At 37.5% G+C, this 16,257-nt stretch overlaps 1 long non-coding RNA gene across 1 annotated transcript; it reads right to left on the reverse strand.

Annotated features, from left to right (window-relative positions):
• Window positions 1-5,152: 5,152 nt before the first annotated feature.
• LOC110127777 (uncharacterized) lies at window positions 5,153-14,431 on the reverse strand. The gene is made up of 3 exons (XR_002310930.2): window positions 14,343-14,431; window positions 7,696-7,743; window positions 5,153-5,351 (listed from the first exon to the last, which is right to left on the reverse strand). It is a non-coding gene; the product is annotated as an uncharacterized lncRNA (long non-coding RNA).
• Window positions 14,432-16,257: the final 1,826 nt, after the last annotated feature.

The following is a 16,257-nucleotide window of genomic DNA, read 5'->3' on the forward strand; positions in this document are numbered from 1 at the left end:
ACCTCAAAGAACCTCAATTAATTATAGCAAGTTTTATACCTGATGGCATCACTGCTAGAATCCTTGACATAGAAACCCTTGAAGGACATTTTCAGGAGAGGGAGACACCCAGTCCTGTGCATATGTTCAGCCTACATTTATCTCTTTGCAGTTATAGCTGATCGACCCTAACTCTCTCTGGTATTGGGGAGGTGGGTTGTTGTTTCCAGCTCCTCATGCTTGTGAAAACCAAGGAGTTCCATTCTTTCTTTTAAATGCTTAAGTTCAAGTCATTTTTAACATGCCATGACCCTTTAATGAAAACAGCCAATAAGATAGGATCTGCAAAAGCGAGACATTTTAGGAACAAGGGATTTTTTTTCCCCCATGGTCTTTGTTTTCCCAGTCTTGAATTAATCACAGCTGTCTTTCACCAGCAAAGGTTATTTTTATCTAGCATGCTTTAAATTAAAAAACAACAACAACAACAAAGGGAGCAGTCTGATGTTCTTCAAGCTCCCATAACCTTCCACAGAATAGAGGGAAGCATTAGCTCTGGGCAGCTAAGAATACAGCTTTTAATTATATCTTCCCTGTGTTTACATGAACTTTAGTTTGCATTTCAGAAGCCTTATGGAAGGATTCCTGTGGCTGACCCAGGAGTAGTGGGGAATTTCTCCATCAAGTGAGTATTGATGAGCTGCAAAGTTCAGTGAACAGGAAAATTCTGCTCCTTTTATTGCCAATGTGACAGGTTACTTTATTACCATGCCTTTCACAGCAATTTAACAGTTACCCTGGTAACGGATTCAGTGAGGTAATGGGATCACAGGCATGAGAGCCGAGGCAGGCTGGCCTCGGAGCAGCCATCTGCTGGCTGCTGTTCCGAAGGCTGTCTTCCTGGAGGAACCCTGACAATCGCGGGGCCCGCATGGCAATGAGGCAGGTGAAACCGCAGGCCTGCCCTAGTTAGTTGTACTCTGGTGATTTGTCTTTCTAATTCTATTGAAATAATAATCAGGATTTGTTTCTGATTAATTAACTAACCTTTTGGTAAAAAGATTAGATAACGAAATTGCTGCCTATTCAGAGATAATGAGATTTTTATTACTCTGTCAAAAGAAAAAAAAGTACATTTATGTGTCACCAGCCGCTGTGTCAAGAGGAGGGGAAAAGAAAAGATCTGAGCCTTTGTTGGATATGTGTATTCCTCAATGGAGGAAGGGTGAACATCATTTGCCAGGAACGGTCTGACTGGAAGCCTATAGGAAGAGCTTTTAAAAGCACAAACAAAGTAATAAACACACTTAGGCCAATAGGCTTTGGGGGAGGGTGCTAATTTGTTTTAAAATGTCTCCTAATGGAAGAGAAATGCTTGGGAGTCTCAGGAACTTGCTTGTACTGTGTGGGTGTATTTATGTAAGTGTGAGAGTGTGAAGAAAGCAGTAAAATCTCCTTGCGAGGCTTTAAAATGACATCTGTAGACAGGCTGCTTTCCCCCTGCTCGGCAGATCCGTCTCCGGCTTGCAGTACATTTGTCTTCTGGCAGGAGTTGTGCTTGGACAATGGGAAGGGGAAATCAGCCGAGCTTAGCAGGCTGGGAGGTCACCTGTGACTGTCACAGGTAGGCTGCGTTAGGAAATGAATTATTCTAACTGGCTGAGTAAAAAGGGAAGCAGCCCTTCTCCCTACTTCACTCTAAGACACACAGCCAGTCGATTTAACCTTTTCTCTTAAGAAGTCACAGCTAAGTCCTTTGTTAGAAGAGACTTTCATTTTCTCACTCCTCTGTGGTTTCTTCAGTGTTGTGATATGAAATAAAAAAAAAAATCAACCAGACCAGGAAAAGTGCTTCCCTCCGAGAAAGAAATGCCAAATGAGCCAAACGGGCTGTGTGCGGCAGTCAGCATCACAGGGAACAAAGCGCAGTGTATTTCCAAATAGAATTTCACGGAGCTCCAATATTGTTTTAATTGCTAAAACCTGAGGAGGAAAACAGAGTGCCTGTCTCTTCCTGCGACGCTGTAAAACCGAGGAGCGGGGAGGAGGGCCAGGCGGTGGGCTGGGACCCAGCTGAGCATTTTGTTAAAGTGTATTTGTGTCACTGCCTTTTCACATTCAATGAGACACTCATGTTTCCTGTGACATCCTGTGGCCTTGGCTGCCTCAGTTTGTGTGTGTATGCACATGAAAAGATTTCAAGTTCTAAAAATGGAAATTTCTGTTCTAAATTTCATATGGTTCACAGACAAGTTGAAACAGATGGAAAGAAAAAAAAAAAACAGAGTAAAGGGGATCAGATGTAGACATTCCGGGCCTAGTTCTACTTCCCTGCCCTGGGGTCCCCACTCTCCAGCCCTCCTTTATTCTAAGCTCCGCCTGCACCCCAGTTGCCAGCTCACGGGCTCCATTTCAGATAGGAGATGCTTGACAAAGAAAGAGAAATAAGACGTTAGAAAGGAGAAGGCTGCTTTCTGAGTGGGGGTTTCTGATAGTTTGTTGCCAATAGCTTTTCACAGGAACTTGATCTTGTTGGCGCTGTACCAGCTGAAGGGAAAGAATGGGGCGGGGGCGGGGAGCCTTTGTCTTCAAACTCCCGGTGAAATATAGGGTTAATATTAGCAATTATTATTAAAATTAGCCAAATGTTATTAAATGATCTTTGTATAGAAGAATAAGTATAGTTTTCCCTTTGGCAGACAATGACATCTGCAGCTCTACATTTTCCTGAAATGACTACACTTAAAAACATTACTTCATTTTCATGGTATTTCTTTTGTGCCTAGGAGCAACCCTGTAATTGTTCACTTCAATTACAACATTACTATTTTAAACTGAAACCCATTTTATCTGCATGCCAGTTTTTTATTTGTTTTACCAACTATATCTATTTCCATTACTGCAAGGCTGATGGTTTGTCTCAAGAGGAAATCAAATCCATTAATTCAGAAATTTCAAGCCCGACTAGCTCTGCCATAAGCAGCATTTCTTATGCTAATAGCAAATGTGCTGAGACTGAAAGGAACTGACGTGGCCCTGTTTTTTATCATAACTTAAGCATTTATGTAAGAAGGCAAATCTAATAGTACTAGGAAACTGTAAGTGTTATTATATATAATTCACTTTCCTGAGATCTGGACAGGGCTCTGGTTTGTGTAGCCATGGTTTAAACTAGACTGCCATGAGACTTTAACTCACCTGACTTTTCCTATTTAGCCAACATGTGGCTTCACAACAGATACATCTAGTTTGAAACTAGAATTGTATGTGCATTTTTGTTATTTTTTATTCTCAACTTTTTTCTTTCCTCCTTAAAAGTGGGATTTTTGTCAATGCAGCAAAAAAATAATTTTGTATTCAGGCGATGTCTGAAACTTATCCCTGTAGCAGCACTAGCCTGAGACAAACCTGGCCCCATTCGGCTTCATTTTTAATGCACAGTGTTTGGGTCCTATCGCATGGTTTGTGTTCAGTTAGATAGCTTGACTCGATAAAATCTGACTCTGACCCAGAAAAAAAGAGAGAGAGATTGCTCCCGACTCCTGCTTAAGCTTTTGCAGGCACTGTGACCTGTTTATGTCAATGGTAAAGTGTAAGAGATTACTATCACAGAACCACATCATCTTCTGGGATCTAAAAAGTACAGAAAGCTCTCGAGGACCCTGGCCTGCCTTTGTTACCAGAAAGCCCTTCAGTGCTGTAAATCAGTTCTCATTGGGAGCTCTTATACACCAGCCGTCACCGATAAGCTTGGGAGAAGAAGACAAGGCTTTTAGGAACTGCTGAACCATGAAGCTGACCTGCTTAGGGTTTTGTTGTAGGCTATTAAATCCGGGATGGCCGTTTGAAGATGATTCCGCTTTCTTCTTCCCTTGGCCTGGTTAAGCAACTCTACCCCAGCTCATTATTTGGCTGATTAAAAAAATAAGAAACCGAGCAACCTGCTGTTTGAGAATACTACCTTCACACATCAATTTTAATGAGTGACTTATGCTGACGTAGTTTATGAGCTCAAGCAACTTGACACTCATTTTGCAGCTAAGAAAAGATTTACTAACTGTACATACTGCTCTGCTTTTGTTGGCATGGGTACCATGATTCTTTTCTCCAAAAACAAACCCAAAATCTTTTGTAAACATGCATTATTTGGTTAACACATTGTAAATGGATACCGGTTGTGCAGCACAAGCGCTCTCCACTATTATGTAAACAATTATTCACTGAAAGGCTTGCTTTAAATTGTAAATGAATATATTTCAGCTATAATGTTGCTTTCAGATCTGCCCAGTGGTATAAATCTGGTCATTTGTTTTTTTGCACTCTGCCTATTACTAACCAGTTAGAAATGTGCTGATTATTTGCACAAGCCTTTCACACTGCGAGTGCAGTTAAATTGCTGTTTTATTTTTCCTGTGTTTGATGAGTGTTAACAAGAGCGCCATTTGAGGAAACCCAAACAAAATAGAGCTCTTTAATTGGGGCTGGGGGTGTTTGGGAAAAGCCACCTGGTGGGTAATTCTACTGTTTAATGTTTAGAAGCTCACCCACCCCACGATAGGACTATGGCAAGATTAATTAAAGCAGATTGACAAAAATTCAGTGCCTTGCTCAAGCAACACAAATAGCTGACAAGATGGTGCATCCAGTTGTGGGGGAGTAGATTACCTGGTGCAGTATCTAATCCCAACTCTCTCTTTTCAATTCCTGCATCACCAAGCAACTCTGCATTTTGGTTAGGTGATTTGCATTCTATATCCCTCAAAGAAAGCACAATTTGAAGAGAAAATGATGTGGTGCTTTTGTTGGGCACATGCCTTGACTTTGACGCATCTGCCCAGGGCCTGATGAAAGTTCCAGGTGACTCAGAGAGCTTCGTCTTCTTTTTTTTCCCTAAACAGTCAATGATTCATTTTTAAAGTTCCCCCCACCCCTTGCAGTTTAATGGCATTCCAGTAATGTGCTGATCTGCAAAGCACTTTAGACAAAAGTATGATGACCTCAGATGGTCTCCTTGTTGTGAACCAGAACAATCATTGTAAGTTTAGTTCCATTTGTTGCAGGAAGGGGGACCTCTTCCAGGGCCCATGAGTGGGCTCTTGTCTAACACTCAGAAATGAATAGTCTGTGGAGACACACATGCTGACAAAGCAAAAGACTTTATTGGAAAGGGAAGTCTGGGCAGAGAGCAGTGGGATATGGTGATGCAGGAGAACTTCTCTGCAGCAAGGCTCACAGCCTTAGCTTTTATGGTAATGGGGTTATATTCTGAGTTGTCTCTGAACCAGTCATCTTGCTTGTGCCCAAATTTGATCTGACTCAGGGTCCTTTCTGGTTGTATGTTCATGTCTCAGTCAGGACCAGCTCAAAGGTTTCTGGGAGGTTGGCAAGACATATTATGGGCTGGCATCTCCTCTTTCCCTTTGTCCCCTCCCAAATTCTGACTGGCAGTAGCTTGTTAGTTTCATGTTCCTTATCAGGACCTCCTATTGTAAGATAACTCATGCAAGCAGTTATTATGCCTGGCCAGAGCGGGCAGTTTAGGACAATGCTTTCCTAATATGTTGATGGAACTACTAAACTATAGGCATTGCCTTAGGTAGTACCGATCTTAGATCAAGCCAGGATAATGGAAAATGTGCCAGGTTCTATCCCTGGATTTGTCCCTAACTAGCTCAGTGACTTTGGATACTCATTGTAACCTCTGTGAGCCTTCTCTATGGCATGGTAGGGCAACATATGTGAAAGTGAAAGTCATTCAGTTGTGTCTGACTCTTTGCAGCCCCATAGGCTATACAGTCCATGGAATTATTCTCCAGGCCAGAATACTGGAGTGGGTAGCCTTTCCCTTCTCCAGGGCATCTTCCCAACCCAGGGATCAAACCCAGGTTTCCAGCTGTAGAGGTGGATTCTTTACCAGCTGAGCCACAAGGGCAACATAACATGAGCATTTCTGTTCTTCCAAAACTCAAATTCTAAGATGTCTGGGACATATGATTCTAACTGCTTTGCTGCATCCATAATTTTAAATATGAGGGAGACTCAGTAGTAAAAATATATGGTATTTATTAGATTAAAAATATGAGGCTCTGTTTCCATTTTTTTTTCCATTTATTTTTATTAGTTGGAGGCTAATTACTTTACATCATTACAGTAGTTTTTGTCATACATTGAAATGAATTAGCCATGGATTTACATGTATTCCCCATCCCAGTCCCCCCTCCCACCTCCCTCTCCACCCGATCCCTCTGGGTCTTCCCAGTGCACCAGGCCCGAGCACTTGTCTCATGTATCCAACCTGGGCTGGTGATCTGTTTCACCCTAGATAATATACATGTTTCAATGCTGTTCTCTTGAAACATCCCACCCTCGCCTTCTCCCAGAGTCCACAAGTCTGTTCTATACATCTGAGTCTCTTTTTCTGTTTTGCATATAGGGTTATCGTTACCATCTTTCTAAATTCCATATATATGTGTTAGTATACTGTAATGGTCTTTATCTTTCTGGCTTACTTCGCTCTGTATAATGGGCTCCAGTTTCACCCATCTCATTAGAACTGATTCAAATGAATTCTTTTTAATAGCTGAGTAATATTCCATGGTGTATATGTACCACAGCTTCCTCATCCATTCGTCTGCTGATGGGCATCTAGGTTGCTTCCGTGTCCTGGCTATTATAAACAGTGCTGCGATGAACATTGGGGTGCACGTGTCTCTTTCAGATCTGGTTTCCTTGGTGTGAATGCCCAGAAGTGGGATTGCTGGGTCATATGGCAGTTCTATTTCCAGCTTTTTAAGAAATCTCCACACTGTTTTCCATAGTGGCTGTACTAATTTGCATTAGGGAAGCTTGTGACAGCGTTCTGGTGCGTGGAATTGGATTTCTTCTCTCTGGAGTGCAATGGAGTGTCCAGTAATGAGTTTTGCGATGGGTCTCTGTGTTAGGTGTGACTTTGGAGAGCCTGTATGTTGTTTCCATTTTGAACATTAAAAAGGAAATCTGTGGTTTCCTTGTTACTTCAAATTCCATAGAGCTTACGTAAAATAAGTACACTTTCTTTTGTATGCATTCTTGAAAGCCATAATTGCCTATACTATCTGTGAGTAAACCACATGAGCCATATATTTTAGGTCTAAAATAGTTTGTGCTTGTATTCTTTCCAATTTCATTAATAAAATTTCTTCTATTTTGATTAGAATTCAAGCTACCTTTTTCTTCCTGACATTCTATTTATTCAGATATTCAGTTTTACATATTAAATTCAATTTAGATGAAAGAATGAAAGTAATGTGCACATCAATATATACCTGTGAAAATAAAGATAAGAGGCTCTGCCATCTGAACTTTCTCTTCTCTAGATATTGATTCAAGTTATCACTCATGGCAAATTGGAAACATAAGACTTGAGTACAAAAAGCCCATTTAAGAACCATTATTATCAGCTTTATTATAATGGAAAATACAGGATTTACTCTGTTCTTTGCTGTGCTAAACACAGTTTTCTAAATAAGAAGTAGGCATGCTCCTGTAGCATTTCTCTTACCATCACTATGTGTTCTATGTGCATTTCCACAGAGGAAATGGGGTGATTTTTGAATGACACATATTTTAGTTAGAAAAATACTTTGAAATTTTTAAAGTGTATAATTTTTAGTTAGTACTGAATCCTGATACTTGGTTCATTTTAGATGTCAGACCAAATTCAAGTGATAGCAATACCTCCTTTCTTCAGCTTTCCCATCTGCCATGCCTTTTATTCAGTGCTCCCTAGAAAAAATAGATATTTCATTACACTCTACTCTTTTCTTTATCCACTTTTGACCCTGTCTAGGCAGATGACAGGCTGTCAAAATTTTACTTTTCAAATGTCCACTTTATAACTCAGTATCTAGGAATACCCTATTTAAAAGAGGGGACCATTTATTTCAGGTCAAATCTGTAGAGTATTGATAAAGTCAGCTTGGAACTGATATGTTCACAGAGAAGCTTACTGTGGCTTTCTTAAAATATTGAGGAGGGAAAGGTGTTTCTACTGAGGTCTTAGCTATTTAGACAAAGACAGACTTGGTCTGCAAATTCTTTTTTATCACATAAATGTTCATATTTGTTGCAATAAATTGTCACCTAAATATCTGAAAGAGTTCAAGTAAGTTATTCCATTATCATACTGAATGAGTTCAAAAAATTCAAATATTCTAATAGACAGTCAGCTATCCCTGAGTTGAGACTTTCCTGGTATTGTACAGTAACCAATAATCTTGTTGGAAATCATTCTGTACCATATTCCTGAGCAGGCAGAATTCCCTTGTCATGACTATATCTTAGAGAATGTCCAGCTACTTAAAAAGTTTTTAAGAAAAAGTTTATGCAGACTTGATTGATATATTTCCTTTTAATGATTTAACTTCTAATCACTTTGAAGGTAGGGAGTTTACCCTACTTGTTTTTCTAATCTAAGGCCTCACATTTAGTCACTGTGCAGCAAATGTCTGTTGACCTAAATAATTTTGGCATCCTGAGCATTCAGTGTTCCCATAAGGTGGTAAATACAAGTCAACTAATCATCAATATATATAAGCTACATGTATAGGAAATGTTCATTCCTACTTACAGAATGTCCTGTTAGTGAATTTACTTGAGCCTAGACACAGTTACAGAGCCTAAAATGTCATTCATTTTGCAAAAATGAAGACTTCTCAAAATTACAGTTTGAATAATCCACCTGTTGGAGTTAAATCAGTATGACAGGGGAAGGAAGGAAAATTATAAGCCACAAGGAAAGAAAATGAATCTTGGCAGTTAGGAGAGTTCTAGTCTTAAAAATGTCTTTTTGCTATTATGTAGAGTGTGCTTTTCTGCATAAACTTATACAAGAGTTTGTAGCTGCATCTTGTGCTTTTAGGCTTGTTGGTTATGAGGACTTAAAATTTAAAGATCACTCATTTAAATAGCCCAGGGGTGAGAACAGGTTAGTAGCCATCATCCTGTATTATTTCACTCTTCTTAAATATGCATGTACTACTTTTTGTAAAAACAGTAAAGCTGTTTTGGAAAACTGAATGTGCCATTCTGCAAATGCTCCATGACACCAAGTCCAGACAAAAGGAATCAGGGGAGTCTACCCTGCAGGTCGAGCTACAGCTCTGCTGAGCCTGAAGCACAAGGGAATGAAATCTGGAGAAAGGAAACAAAATTCATTTCTGGCAAAGAGAAGGGCATGTGTGGTCCAATTGCTTTGAGCCTAAATCATACCACATTAGAATGCCTTTCCTGAATATAGTCCACATGTTATTTATATTTCATAGAAACTTAATTACTAATTTAAGAAAATTCTTTATTTTTGCCTTCAAAAAACTATTTAATTTTTTAAATGAAAATTTGAGATTTATAATAAAACAAATCATAAGCCAGCTATTGAATAACTCAATTTGACCTCGTTAATTTTAACTTCCAAAGATTTTCAGTCTTGTTTATTTGTTCATCTATTCAGTAAAATTGTATTGAATCTATGGAAACCTTCTCCAGGAACTGAACTCGTTACTGAGGATACTGGCGTGGGGGGAAAAAAGTGGCCCCATGTTCTCATGATGCTTATAGATTTTTGAAGCCATCTCCTCAGTCATAATGAAAAGTGAATGGCTCTAGAAGAAAATCTCCAGGAAGTGGATGCTCAATTATTACTATTTTTTGACTGCATAACAAATTACCACAAAACTTAGTGTCTTAAAAACAACAGTAATCATTTATTATCTCACAGTTTCTTTGGGTCAGAAGTTTGTAGAGCAGCTTTTCTGAGCTGTTCTGTTTCAGGATCTCTCACAGATTCCAGTCAGATGTCAGCTAGCCTGCAACCTTCTGAAAGTTAAAGAAGGCTATACGATCTGCTTCCCAGTTCTCTCAGACGCATGCTGTTGGTGGGAGGCCTCAGCTCCTGTCACTGTGATTCTCCACATAGAAGCTTAAGTGACCTCACAACACAGCACTGGTTTCCCCCAGAGCAAATGATCCAAGGGGCCAGGTTAGAATCTATGATTTGTTTTATAACCTAGCCTCAGAAAACACATGATCTCACTGCAGTATTCTACTGACAAGCCTTGATTCATTGTGGGAAGGGACCTCACTAGGACGTGAATAGCCAGAGGTAAAAACCTTTGAGGGCCACCTTGGAGGCTGCTACCGCAATTATTAAACCTCTGTTTAGAAAACCTCCACACCTCTGAATCTAGTTTGTGACATAGTCATCATTTCAGAAATTCTCATTTAGTTTACCTATAAGTTCAAGTTAACTGCTTTTTTACTTAGAATAAGTAAGTTATAAGGAATACATTTTCAGGGAATATTGGCCTTTCTGTCTGTTTCTTTTCAATTAAATGATCATCCCCAGTACCTGGAAACTCTTATTCTTTATCAGAGAACCAGTGATCTGGAGAGAGCTTTCTCTCCATTCTTTATGAGGCATAAGGGCTCCAGTAAAGAGTTGGCACATTTATATGAACCATGATATATTCTCAAGTATTCAAAATTCTAACTCATCCAGGAATCATTTCAATTCTTTCATCTGTTTTATATACTGAAATTCTGAGTATGATTTCAATTTTTCAAAATTTCTGTTGCAAAAAAAAAAAGTTTAAAGCACTGATCTAACTCAAACACAAGAATTCTTTTCACAATCTCCCTTACAGATGGTCAATGGGTAGCTGGACTACTTTACATGAAGGAGGTTCATTTCCTCATGGGAAACAGTAAATTCATATTCAGCAGAAAGCCAAAATCAGCTCGTTGAAACTTCAACCCATGAATTTTAACTCTGCCTTCTGGAGCAGTGTAAAACAAGTTGGCCTTCTTTACTGCATGACAACCCTTCCTGTAGCTAGCTGTCACCTCTTGCCCTTATAAACAAGTAATAAATTAACTTTACCTTGATATTCTAACTATACATCATTATTAAATCCCCTGAGGCCATAATCTGTTTACCCAGTTTCAGGACCTCATCATTTCTTTAAAGATATTCTTTAATTCAAAAGTTTTATTCTTTCTCCTTAGTCCAAATTAGTGAGATTTTACTAAATGCAAAAGCAAATACTTATTAGAGTTCTCAGCGATTGTGAATTTAATTTAATGACCCTCTGGAAATCTGAAGCTTAACTGAAGCAAATTCCTTTTCTGCATTCACATCTATTTCCCCACAGAAGGTTTTAAAAATCAGATTGCAAATCCTAGCTGTTACTGCTGTCTGTCTGGTTGACAGGTATTCCTTGGGTTTACTTGGAATCAGATGAGATTACATAATCCCCAAAGTCCTATTTTCTCTCTTGCCTAAGGCCTTCCTGTTGTTAATTAGGTATAAGGAGAGGCACAGAATTAACTCTTTCAGGAACAATGTTTACTTTCCTCTCATTAGTTGCACTGCAGCAATAATGATGTAATAACATCCTTCCCTGTTGAGATTGCCATATTTCAAAGTAATTCTTAAGTGTACCAGAGAGAGTTTGTAGATCTAATTGTCAGCCAGAGAGCTACCAAAGAAGGATCCGAGATTTTCTGAGTTTGCTCATTACCATTATTCTTAGAGATTAACTACTTTGGAAAGATCGCCTCATTGGTTGTGGCAGGCTTGTTGTCTTTTCTCTGACCTTAAATGATAAAAATGACTATTTTTGATAGCAATACTTCCCTGTGGTGCTGGGAGTATTACCTCCTTTGCCCTCATGCCACACAGAAAGATTTTTCTCTTTCTCTGTATTCCTCAACAATAAAGATGTTTAATTCAGGCTTTCTGGAGAGTGTTATCAATGCCAGTAGCTTACTCGGTCATTGTACACAATGATAGCAATTACTACGTTTTTTAAAGTGCACTGTTATACAGAAATCTTCAAAATAATGTTGGGAAAGTAGCATCTTTATTTACATTATACAAACAGTGTTTTGGAACTACTAAAGCCAGTGATTTATACAGGGTCGAGAACAAAGCAAACATGCTTCATCTCTACATATTTATTCCCTGTGAAATTTCTCCTAGAATTATGCAGGTTGAGACAAAACTAGAGAAACTGTAGTCTTCAAGAGGGAAAGAGATGGCTCTGCCAGACAGAACCAAGTGAAATCAATCTCACCTCAGATGTGAGTGTTCTGAGTTTGAGAAATAATTGCAAAGTTTTGTTGAAACAAGCTATTCATTAAATATAGAGACTCATGCTATTTTGGTAGGTTGGAAAGCTAGGCTGTAAGAATTTTGACAATTAATTTAAGACTTTTGAGATTAGTCAGAGAAGGGAGATAAAAACTAAAACCTGATTCTCATTGCTACTTATTACATCTTTCTTTAAGTCATTAATTTTAAAGTCACTAATGAAGAAGTTTTCTTTCATCATAATAAGAACACACCAAGTGACACACACGATTCATTTCCAGGAAAAACAGAGAAACCTTTGTGAATGTCTTCTGCTTGCAGCTAAACTGAGCAATTTGGGCCTATTTCCACGTTAGGAGAAATTGACTTCAAGAGAGTAAAGGGGTCTTTTTTACTTTTCTCCAGGTTGTACCTGAAAAGGAAATCTATGAAAGTAATAGGAATAAAATAATGCCATATGAGTTTTCCTACTGTTAAAATTAACTAAACTCAAAACTTAGATTTAAAGATAATGTCTACTCAAAAAGTTTATTATGTCGTTATTTCAAGACTTTATGATCTTGAATCTACACACACAGCTGCCAAAGAGAAAAAGAGACAGTGCTAAGTACTCTAAATAAATAATGTTTAGATTATCAATAAAAATATATTTAAAATGCTTAAAGCATTATGATATGCAAAATTGTCCCATGTCATATTATCCAAGTCTTAGAGGAATGGTTATGAAGTTACTAAAATTATATGTTATCTCTAGTTTACAGATGACTAAACTAAAACAGAAAGTTAATGACTATAATGGATTTAGATTACAGGGCAATTAATGACTCATTTTGTGTACCTACCATTTTCCTCTCTGAATCCCCCAGGATTCTGTAGCACACTATTATGAAGAAGAGTAAAACTCCCTGACTGCAGTATCTGTAGTTCTATTTCCACTTATTATACATACTATAATAAATCACAGTAAGGTTGATAAATGGGTACCATGAATTTATCAACCAAACCAGGGCAGTTTTGAAGGTGAAAGGCAATGTTGCTAATAACTATGTTGAGACCCTATGTGTTGACTCTGAGTAGAGTTTAGAGAACTTGAACACACAACATTTTGCGTGTAGTTTTTTCAGTTTTATTTGTTCTGTTTTGCCACAAGAGTGAGAATCCTTTTCTTATGTCCATGTGGATGTTTGTTTGTTTCTTGCCTGGATAACTGGTGATTAAGGAGTATAGTTTTCTTCTTAACCAGAATGGAATGTTTGTTCCCTGTTCATGTCTTTGTATCTCTGAGAGTATTATGCAACATAGTCAGCCATATTTAGGTAAACAATATAAAAGAAAAATTAAGGAGAAAACTTTTTATCTTCAGAGGTTTTCTAGGATATATATATATATATATATATATGCATGAGTGTATATATATATGTATTTGGACATATATTTTTTTCTTTTTACAAAGATAGATGAGAGTAATAGAAATGACTAATACTGAGTACTTTTTTTAAACATTTAGATGTTTCATGAATATTTTCAGTACTCACTAAAATTTAACTTTGTATTACTAAGAGTTATAATCTCAGATGAAATAGTTCAGTGCTTGCATTGCTAGATTTTAAGTTTTATTTCTCAATAGCAATTACTCAATCAAAATTAGTTGTCTCTTAATAAGGAATTTTAATATGCTATATTAAAATTTTTATCACTAACATATTTGTATTTATTTCTATTAACTTCTGTTATGTTTTTCTCTTATTCTATTTTGCTTCTTATTATTTTGCTGGTTAACATGTACCTTTCCTGATTACATTTTTGGTTGGTCACATTTTTTTGGTCCTAATTTTTTTTCAAATAGATAATTCTACTAATATTTCACTAGTAAGTTCCATGTATTAGTAACACAAGGATTTTGAGATAAATTTGCCTAAACATCATCAAAGTGAATCAGTTAACTGTAATAGTCAGCCTTGCTTTGATGACAAATAACCTCCAGACCTTAGTGTTTTACCACAAAAAGCTCAGTTCTCTCTTATGTTTCATGTTATCTCTGAAGGTTGCAGACTAAATGTGCTTTACTGTGTTTATCTTGTTCATTTCAGAATCTGGACTGAAGGAGCAATCCCTTTTTAGGACCTGCCATTCTTTTGGTGAACAGAATAAATAAATGCATACATACATACAAAGAACTAAGGCACTCAAAGCTTTCAAAACTTGATTGGACATAGTATGTTTCACATCTGCTCACCTCCCATTGGCCAAAACATGTCACATGTCCCTGATATCAAGGGGATTGGGATGTATGCTTCTCAAGTAAAATAGTTCTTCAGGTCACATGGCAACAGAGAGGGTAGAAAACAATTGAAAATGATGTCACAATTTACTACTGTAACTCTAGCCTGTTGTCTGATAAGACAAGACCAACATGTACTGATCTCATCCAGGTGCTGGGGATTCTACAAGGAACAAAACTATCCTTGAATCAATGAAACATGTTCAGGGTGACTTTCCTACTTCACTACTCTTCTGATTTTATATTGAAATTAAAAGGAATGTGCAGTAAAATTTCCCAAACTCTCACTACCCTTTTTGCAAAGTAGCCTGTTGCTATGCTATGAATTTGATATCCTGTCAAATCTCTCTGGGAATAGAAACAATTCAAATTTCCTTCTATTTCTGTTGTCAACTTTACTTTCTGAGGTGAAAATTTATCCTTTTACATGTTTCAGGTATATCTTCATTCTGTGTTGGCTTTTCTCCTCTTCCTGTGATTGATCTATAGTAAAGACTGCAGAGATCTTCCTCAGTTCTAGTAAATATCACTGTTTTTCAGGAAAGGAATATGTGTTCAGTCTACAGGTCATTTTCAGCTATAGCAAATAACTAAGAAAGGGCTATGTGTGTGAGACCAGTGAACATATTGTTGATTTGGTTTTATTTTAAAGATACATGGGGAGCTTATATTTTGTATACAGGTAATTCTTATATATTGTGAAAGTTATTTAGACTCCTGCTCTGTTTCTTGCTGTAACCACAAAGCCAACCGTGTAACTTCCCTGAGGAAAAGTTGCCATATTATTTCAAGAACTTATCTCTCCATTTATTCTGAGGACAAACATCAGAGTCAGTGCATTATGCATTGGGTCAAGCCCAGTGATTCACAATCCTTTAAATAATACTCAGAGTTTTTCTCAGAGTCCTCTCCTGCTGCTTCTGATCTGAAGAATACTCAGGGTACAGCTGAGACCAAGAGGGTGCATACAAGATGATTGAGGATCTACCGTAAATATAAAGTTTAAGTAGATGCTAAAACAGTAATCAGGAAAAATAATATTCTAGTGTACTCTTTTAAAAGGATCAAAAATAAACAAAAATCTAGGATGGATAAAATACCAAACCGTAAATGAAGACAGGATCATTCATAATTCCATGCTACACTGGAGTGTGAGGCTAAAGGAAAAATGAATCATACTGATATTTTTTAGCAATGTAATTTTGGCATTAATTTTTATTTTTAAAAATATTATTCCTTCTAATTACTGAGTTTTGAGCACCCCTCAAATTCTGCAACTTTTCAAAAGGCAATTTCCTCATTTGTCTTATTCATATCACCCTAGTCATGATTCTGACTCAGAGCCATTCTGGGGAAGCATACCATTTCAGCGAGTCTATGTTATACTTGTATTATGTGAGCAGTTCTTTGGTTCTATTGGGTTAAGTTTTTAAAAAAATCTCATCTATCATCTTTAGAGCTTTTACAACTTTCCCAATATTATTGTCTACTGATGGATATTTTCCACCACACTGCTTTAGATTTACTCTACTTTTTGTTTTTGAGGGTTTTTTCCCCAATATAATTGTAGAAGAGTGTAAAGGTAAACTTATGTGTGTATATGTACTCAGCCATCTTGAAGCAAAAGCTGTCAGCAGATATAAAAGCAAGAGAAAAATAATGGTAAATTCATGTGACAAGGGAAATAGGTAAAATGGATGCCATACCCAAGTAAAGACATAATGGCCACTGATTCCCCTTCAAAAATAATGAAAGAATTTTAGCTGCACATATTTTAGAGTTTGGAATTGAAAGATTTGAAAAGTAGGGAGACAACTCAGTTTCCATGTTCTGTGAAGTCTCCAAAGTATATAAATACAGAGTCATTGGA

The sequence above is a fragment of the Odocoileus virginianus genome, chromosome 3 (assembly GCF_023699985.2).
Source record: "Odocoileus virginianus isolate 20LAN1187 ecotype Illinois chromosome 3, Ovbor_1.2, whole genome shotgun sequence".
NCBI classification, from domain to species: Eukaryota; Metazoa; Chordata; class Mammalia; order Artiodactyla; family Cervidae; genus Odocoileus; species Odocoileus virginianus.